Here is a 9,409-nt window from a genome sequence, read left to right as displayed (position 1 = left end):
ATTTTTTAATTGATTTTCCCAGGTGATAACATCATACATTCAACTTTTTTAGAGGGACTCATAGCCAGCTAAAAGATATGATCTTTCTCGCATATTCTGAGTCTGCCTCAGGGTCTCCTCCCAGTTCACCATGTTTGAAACACCTACAAAATGACAGCAGGCATCCTGGTCAGATTCCCAAACTGCCTCAACTGTTTCCTTTTCAGAGTAGAGCAACAGCAGCTCTCTGAGCCACTCCCAAATAACTAAATTCCTCACCCCATCTCTAACACTGAGCACAGACACTTTTGGGTGGAAGCCTGTTTACCTTCGCTTGCATCTATGATCTTGTTCTCACTTTGCACAGCTTGCAACCATAAGGTGGAATGTAGTTTGGCAAACGTGGCACAGGGTCAGCATTACTGCAAACCATGTGCCCATACTTCTGTCCAAAGTTAAGCCCGATTAATAGTTCTGCTATGTTTGCTTTGGCCTAACACACAACCAAAACACTAGATACACAGTAAGAAAGCAGAATATTGGCTATTTCATTTCCTTGTCACCGTCCAAATACAATTAAAGGCTTCACAGAAGCTCTGTAATATATTACAAGCTGCATTAGTACTAAGTTGACTGATCACAAGTAACTGCATCACCCCGGCATGTACAGCTCGAGGGAGATGTATGTCAGGCTATGGTGTAGATTTAAAACAGTGCTATGAATAAAGGTTTACATACAAAGCCATTCAACTGATTTGAACACCCCCCCTCCCCCCCATGACTTCAACCACCCCCACTCCCAATTAATTTCTATTTTAATTTGCATTCTGACTTGTGATCGTGAGATAACTGATTCAGTTCTTGTAGCTTATCCTTGTGCAAATCACGCGTATGAAGAGGAAGCTTGAGCACATGGTTAATGGAATATTCAACTATTTATGCATCTGAGAAAAACAGAAAATCTGTAGATAAATTCAGAAAACTAGCAAATATTCGCAAAAGCACGGGGATGACTATTTAAATATATATTATATATTTCTTGGTTGCTATGTGTAATTTCCCTTAAATATTGCTATGATAAAATTTCACTTAACTCATCACTTGTCATGCTTTTGGGCATGGATGTCGCCCTGCTTCTGTTGAGAAAAGACTTCCAGTTTACTAATGCTACTTGAGAAGCTGTCCTTCTGACTAAGTGCACTTGAATGCATGGCACGTCATATTTACCACTTCAGGAGCCTTGATGAGGGGCTTACCAGCGTGACTGGAAGGCAGCATTAAATCAGGAAAGAGCTCTCTCTCTCTTCAGCTCCCTGAAAAAGAAAAGCCACAGAACTACCACAAAACCTTGGCACAGAAAAATCTCTTACATAGAGTTTTGCATTTGATCTACATCATCTGCCATATGCAAATGCACCATGCTCTCCTATCTGGACATATAAGAACAGGTTTCCTCAAAATGAAAACAAAGTATCCCACCTTGTGCCTTAGTTAAAACAACCCCTAATGTTTGCAGGATGACTGAAGGCACAGTTGTAAGCCTGCATAGCTCCATGTCCTGCTGCCAAGCTATCAGAGTTGGCACTGCTTTCTTTCCTTGCTTCCAAAAAAAATACAGAAATGTCCATCAAATTTCTCCATGTTTCTCTGGTGGATGTCAGCAAGTCTGTGTGCATTTCTGAACTCCAACTTGGCTACAAACACTGGGAACATAGAGTACAAGCTGTTTGTAGAGCTGTGATGTATATGTTTGGCCTGTGTTTTGGAACTGTAAAAAGATGGCTCATTTGGAAAACAGCTGAGATGCAATTAGAGGGCCAAACTCACGCTGTGTTTTGGTTTTTTGCAGAAGGGCTCTGTGTAAATTAACTTGCATTTCAAATGGGCTGCAGGGATATGAATAGTGGGCATGGGTGGACTTGAAGCTATCACTGAAAAGATTTTTTTTAAAAGTGGGGTGGGTGGAGGTTTCACCAACAACCCAATTTATTAACATATTAACAGACCAATTTCAGTGCGTATAGACACAGTCTACTTAAATTTGGATTTTGTATAATAACAATGCAATTTTAAAAAGCTCTGCAGTGTTTTGAGCAAAATGCTAAACACTAATTGAGCATAGCGTTAGTTTTTGCATGCCATCGAGTCAGACACAGGCAGCAATCCTGACAGATCGTCTGCTGATGATGACACTGACATTAGTTGATGGTTCAGCTGCATCTTAATGGTATACAAATGTGGCATGTTATTTGGCAGCTTGCATACTGCCTGCATATAGCTGCTGCTGAAAAATCCCCTCTGCCCCATCTTCTTCGTTTCTTACGTTCATGCCTGCTTGTTGTTTCTGCTCCTTTTGGCACCTTCCATCTTCCATATATGTGTAGAGAAGGAAAGGGGTCCCAGTACAGTGACATGCTGCCAAATATAAATTCTCTGAAATGAAACAACTTTTGAATAAGAAAATACTCACATATCGTTAAGGGCAGACATACTGAGGCTGATAGGAGTCCCAGCTGTTCTGCAAGTGTTCGACACACATTTTGTCCTTGTGTTGTCATTAACATTAAATATTTAGAGATTCTACTTTAATCTGGAGGTTGGGACATTACACACTCACACACACCCACACACACCTATACAAACACAGACATTATTAGGTGTCATGTGTTTCATATCTGTTTCTACCATTTTCTTCCATCACCCCTTGTTCTTTTGTGGTCTCCTTCTCTTTTTGTTTCCTGTTTATTTTTTCTGTCTGTGCTATGACCTCCCTGGGCTTTGCCTTATTTCTCTGTTTTGTGCCTCCTCGTCTCCTCTCCCTTTTGTCCTCCAGCCTGTTACCCGGAAATTCATCTCAGTGTACCTTTAAGGATGTCTTATTTCTTTAAAAAGCCATCTGGAGGAGAGAGAAAGCTTACTCGAGGAACCATAAGTCAAGAAGTACTTGCACTGGTACCTCAGTTCCCACGCAGCTAGAATATAGAAACCATGGATACGACTCTACAATACTTGTTCCCTAAAATATTTACGAGTTGTTAGTTATTAAAGATGATGAACTGTGGAAGGAAACAAGCTATCCTTCTCTTTCTCTACTACTGCAAAGCTCATGTGCCTAGCCATCAGTGGCCCATCTGTCTGCCTGCCAGCTCTTCTACCCTGGCTCTGATTTCTTCATCCATCTCAGCCTGTTCACTTCATCTCCATCGACTCACTTCATCCTCAACCATACATTTGAGAATTTAGCAATAAAATCCTTCGTTTAAATCTTTTCCAGCTTCCAGTTAGGGTTAGAAATTCTGCGGTACCATTGAGCACTGAGGTCTTCTGGTTATCTCCCCTGGGCCTCTGGTTAGCTCGTGCATCTACTTTGTTGTAACATAAACCCTAACCTTCTGCATTTTCATGTCTTTGCTCTCGCCTTTCAAACAGCTCCATCACTGCAGTGTTATTGGATGAATTTTCATTTAGGGATAATCTGTTTGTCCTAGAAGTCCCCTCTCAGAGTGTATTGGTTTCCACTGACCCTCCTCGTGTAACAAACCCCTCCCTCAACAAACCTGGGTTACCTCAGTGGGGACTCCATGCAGTGACTGACAGGCACCTCTAACCCTCTGTTCCACTGTGTTTAGAGACTGAAGGATTATCTACCCAGCGGCAGCTCCCCTTCCTTGCCTCTTCAGAGTACCATGCTCATATCCATCTGTCCCCTCCCCCATCACCTTCTCTTCCACTACGAAAACGTACCAATCTATAACCACACAAATAAAAACCACCAGCTGGGTGTGAGCACAGGCATGCACGGATGCGCGAGTGCCTGTGTGTGCAAGTCCTTGTTGGCTTATAGCTTCAAGAATGAGGTGACGATACGAGAGCAATGGGACTGTGCATATAAAATTCATGGGCTGGTTGTGGTGAAAATAATAAGGGAGAAAACTGCTCCCAGTTCCTTTAATGCAACTAAACAGATTGTGTGTGTGCGCGCATGTGCATTTGTGTGTTAGCTCTTAAGTGTTCTGTGCTGATATGTGAATATGTAAAGTTGACTTTGTGAGAGTTAACGCAAGTTCACTTAGATCAAACAGTGGATCAGAGGCATGCTAAAGTAAATAACACAGTAGGTGTCCGGGCTGGCCAGCTGTCACTGAAGTAGGTTTTGATTTATATTGGTCCCTAGAATGACAGAGGGAGGGGTGGAAAGGCAAAAGAGAGAGATCAAAGAATGGATAGATGGAGCATTGGAGGGATGGATGTGGCAGAGGTGAGGGCAGGAAGAGAGACGAGATGATTGATCTTTATTAATCTTTATACGAGGCAAAAGCATGAATATAGAGCGGTGGATGAAGAGATGATTTTTTGTGTGTGACGGGAAGGAAGCAGCTTAGTAAACCAAAACGTCTGCAGCCAGAGGACGGCCGACAGATCTGTTTCTTTTAAGTGTTTCTTAAAGAACAGACACTTAAACATTCCCAGATCTGCAGTGCATCTGCAGCCTGACATGAGTTGAGTGCCTCAGTACAATATCATGAGGGGGTTCAAACGCTCTGTTCAAAGCTTATCAGCACAATCTATGATGGAGAAGAGAGGGACTGTGTTGCCTCTAGTGATATTCCCAGTCAGACGCCCATTTTTGTAATCTTTAAACCATTGGCTCCCGACTGTTTTGACTTCTGAGCACATATTTAAAAGTACAGAATGCACTTTTGACCTCACTGTTTGAATTGGGAGTAGTTCAAAAAAGTGAAATTGTCTTCGATGATTGTTTCATTTTAATACATTTTTAAGCCTCCAGAGGCTAAACTGCAAACTATTTCAGAAAAGAAATAGAAAAACATGAGACAAGACAAGAAAGTTCAGGAGAAAATATTGTTGTGAGTTGCAGAAATTTTTTTTTCCTTCTCTTTTCTGCTAATTATTTTGTGGCCTCTGATTTAATTCACAGTCTCTTGAGAGTAGCAATCTTGAACCCCATGCAGTGAACCTCTGGTTTAACACAAGCTCCTGGGAGTTGGGAAGTATAAAGTCATAATATTAAGGTTATTGCCTGAGTTCATTCAAACTATTTCTAAAACTTGCTGACTTTATGTTTTAATGCAAATCTCATGAAAAATAAGGTTTTCTTAAGCTTGGTGTTCTCTTAGCAGACTGAATGGATCTAGTAAAGCATGTTTTTAGTTTTCTCTGCTCTTGAAAATACTGTTTTTACTAACTTTGCCAGTGCACTCTTTGTTTATGTAACAGTAATTACGGTATGTTTGAGTAACAAGTAAAGGATGAATCTTTGCATCAACGTGCCTGAGATAAATCCACGTACCGCACTTGGCATATGAGTTGACATAAAGTTGTTCTGATTTTGTTTACGACATCGTTATAGCAGGGGGAATTAATTTACTCTGCTTTCTCCACAGGGCCACACAGGCCTGGAGCCAGGGCTTACTCATTATTTATGTCACACAAATTCCCCCCAAATTGCATTTATGTGGCCTTTTTGCATTTTGTTGCCAAAAGAGATTATCTGTCAGCCACGTGATGGTTTTGAATATAAAAAATGTGGGTTTTTTTTCTCAAGGTTGAGCATTCACACTAATAATATTAGCACACAGCTGTAGTAAATCTTAAGTACTGGTTTTAAAAGCTGAACTACAATGTCCCAACTGGAAAGGAGACATCTGCACCAGTTAGTGCAACTGGTCTGTGATGCATCTCTTTGCAATAGAGAGCTTGACTCAACTGGTTGCCAACTGGTTGTAGTTTGTTTTTTTTAAAACAAGTTAATTTATCAGCATTCTGCAGCAATGATATCCAGAGGAATTTCTGAATTGTTACATGTTTGGAGCTGGACTCTGTATGCTAGTAGTGCATGTAAATTTCTATTTATTGTACATTTCTATGTATGTAAACAATATTCATAGAGTGATCACAGTTAATTGCTGCATTATTAAAAACAGATTCTATTTAATTGTCAACCTGACCCCATTCAATTGCAATTAAAAACACAATTTATGCTTAATGCAGTTTTATTTCCACCTCCATACACCAAAGATGCTCTGAAGCTGGAAACTAGCTTGGAGTGGGCACAGACCTGGTTTCTGGCTTGGAAGCAACACTTTTAAAGGCATCTAGATTGTAGGTTTATGGCACATGTTTGGAATAGTTTTGGCCTTGCCATGGTCTCCAACCACTGCATTCCCTAGTATGACTGTGGCTTGGTGTGGGTATGCTGTGATTCCAGATATCTGGGTACTGGCAGCTACTTTGGGTGCACTGGGCTTTTTTATGGTGCATCTCATGGATGCTGAGTCATACTGGCATTTAGAGAGTTTGGGGGATGAGGCAATACTTTGGGCTTTTTCTCATGTTTCATGAGCTGCAGGAGGATTGAGCTGTAGGGGATTACTGTGGCCAAGGGGGTGGGCTTTGTTTTCAAAAACATTAAAGTTGATTTTGGGTTTCAGAGAAACACCCACCAGCAGTACTGTACTGTAAAATATTGCCATCCATCCATCCATCATTGCTCTGTCTGGATCACAGTTTTCCTTCCAAAAAAGATAATGGACTATTCCACACCCTACATGTGACTTTCACTTTAAGTTCACTGACTTTTTTAGTCTGTACCTGCCCACAATAATGTCATTCTATATTAAGGACTTGGGTCCAGTTGTAGTGTAACATATTTTTAGTACTTTGAAAGTTCAAGCAGAATAATATAAAGACAATCTTTCCATGCCCTTTGGTAAAAGGTAGTTGGCTCAAAATGATGAATTCTTCAACCACATTGATAGTTCGTGCAAACACTCTCAGGAGCTGAATTTGGACTAACAACAACCACTTTGTTATTTAATTATGAAGACTTGCAGTGATTGCGTGCTATATTCCATCTGTTCTTTTGCTGAGATAAACCTTGGATCACGTAATTATGTGTTTAGATAAAGATGAAAAGACAGACAGAAAACATCATGAACTTTGTGTATGTCAGTGTAGAAGCATTACTTTTAGCAGTCAACAGATGGCAGGATATAGCTGGATCATTTGTATGCTGCAGCAGGACCATACACACACACAGACACACACACACACACACAGCAGGGGCCAGCAGAATACATTGCGAGTCTTCAGAGGACAGAAGGTTTCCCTGCTCTGCTGTGATTAATGGGCTGATTGAGGCTGGAGCCAAAATGGAGGGTGGGCCAGTTTGCAGCCTGCTAATGAGGTGATAATGGAGAGGTGGGCGGCTGGGTACGCCACCCAGCAAAATGGTGGGAGCTTAGTGGGGATGGTTTTAGAGGTATGCAGGGAGGTGAGCTTCTCAGAGGGCAGTTGTGCAAGCTATTTTTCAGTAAAATGTTTTGAATAGTGAAGGTACAGGGAGACCTATATTCATTTTCCACTATAAAAGAGGTGGTTATTTGGTTTTCTTGAAGCAAAAATCATGGTGCTCAAGCAGAGAGTGCATTACACTGTAACACTGCAGCTGGAAAAGACAGGTGGGTGCTGTGACTGGGTGATGAAGAGTTGTTTTTACTGTGACAGTGATTGCTGGTTTTGGAATAAGTGGGATTGTTGTGATACTGCAGATGGTGTGGGAGCACGACGGCATCATTGTTACTGTAAGCTGCAAAACAAGATCTTTCATCATATTGATATCAGTATGGGGAGGCAAAGCATAACTTACTCAATGTTTTATTTAAGCCTTTAAATACGTTTTCACCACAGGCAAGACTCTCAGAGTGTTTAGAGTATGAAAAAAAATATGTCTTATTTTATTTGTTTGGTGTTGCACTAGAAGGCAGCTGCAGCTCAGATGGAGCTGGATGACCGTTATTTGTGAGGCTGGAGGTTTGACTCCTGGGTGACCTTCCAAAAAATGCTTTCCAAATGTGACTTGCTGAGCAAAAACCATTTACCAAATAAATATTTTAAAAGCGATAAGTACATCCTCGTTAAATCTGTTTCCCTTTTATTTTCTGTCAGACTGTGAGACTCATTCTATGAAAGACTGTCTGCTGTAAGTCCACATTCTAATTATGTGGGTGAACAGGTAATTAGTTATGATAAAACACATACAGCCTGATTACATGAACATAGTTTTTGGTCACCACACCTACAACTACAACATAAGCACTGCTCAGTGACCCTAAAACAGGAGCATGCAACACCTTCAGCCACTTTCACCGGTCACCTGCAGGGAGACTCTGGGTAACTGACTGCCAGTGTTAACAGATCTGGTCCCTGTTTTTAAACTAGTTAACTATTTAACTACTATTTCATAATTGTGAACTCTGATTTACCTCTTGTAAATCAAAACCCCGATTATTTAGAGGTAGCTGCTTTCATTTACGTCATATGAAAAACACTGATTTGGTGGGTACGTACAAATGTTACCTGATATTTGAACAGCATTTTAAAAGTACACTTAAGGGATCAGACAAACACAAAGACATCAAAGGCAAATCTGATTACTAACCTACCCCACTTGTGCGTTTTGCAGAAAACCAGTTCTCACATTACCTGCAAAACTTTCAGCATGTCCTGTCTGCGTGCCACATGAATCACTTTCAACGTGCTAGGGTTGCAAATCCAAGAGGCAGACTTTTATTTACAAGTTTATTTACAACTTTTAAGTAATTTAGTCGAACTGTCTGTTTGTGAAACGATTGAATTGATGTTACCATTATTCCATCTAGCCATCCAATGTGTGAATAAACAGTCACCTGTATTATTCACTGGCATAAACTAAAGATTTTATATTGGATAGTGTTTTATTTTAAATCACTATAAAACACAAACAGCATTAGAAATATTTCCCACTGCAGTATTTTGGAGTTATGACTCAATCACACAGTTAATTGAGCTTCGCCTCTACAGTGTGTTGCTGTGAACAGAGTAACTTTCTCAGTCAATCTGCTGGTACAACTTATTTCAGCAGAAACTTTAAAAAGCACTGCAGTGGACTTCAAAGATGGTCCTTATCGTCTTAAACAGACAGGCAAACGTCCTCTGTGTGTGGAGGAGAACCATTTCTGTTTTTAAAAAACCCGCAGCATCACTGTTTCTGTGGAAGGGACAACAAAGTAAATGACGGCATCCATCTAGAGAGACTTAACCCCCACCACTGCAATCCCTTACGACTTTTTCGCGTGTGTTGCAAACCTGAATTTATGTGTGCAATTTCTTTTGTAGTTCTTTTGGACAAAGAAACAAAATACATCATATAAAGTGGAAATCTGAATGTTTATGCAGACGATGGAGGTTTGAGTTGTCTCCAAAGCTTTTCTAGAAGTCAAATTGTTGCTGTGCAGTACTTTGGGACTTACTTACACTACGACAACCAAAAAAGAAGCTAAATGAATATGTTTAACATCAGATTTCATTAAAAATACACCTGAGAAAATAAAACAGCAAAAATCTGGATTCTATAAATTGAAATCTGGAT

This window comes from Pundamilia nyererei, unplaced genomic scaffold (genome assembly GCF_000239375.1).
Source record: "Pundamilia nyererei isolate P.nyererei 1_Seehausen unplaced genomic scaffold, PunNye1.0 scaffold00242, whole genome shotgun sequence".
Taxonomy (NCBI): domain Eukaryota; kingdom Metazoa; phylum Chordata; class Actinopteri; order Cichliformes; family Cichlidae; genus Pundamilia; species Pundamilia nyererei.
Note: the sequence above shows the minus strand (reverse complement) of the source record.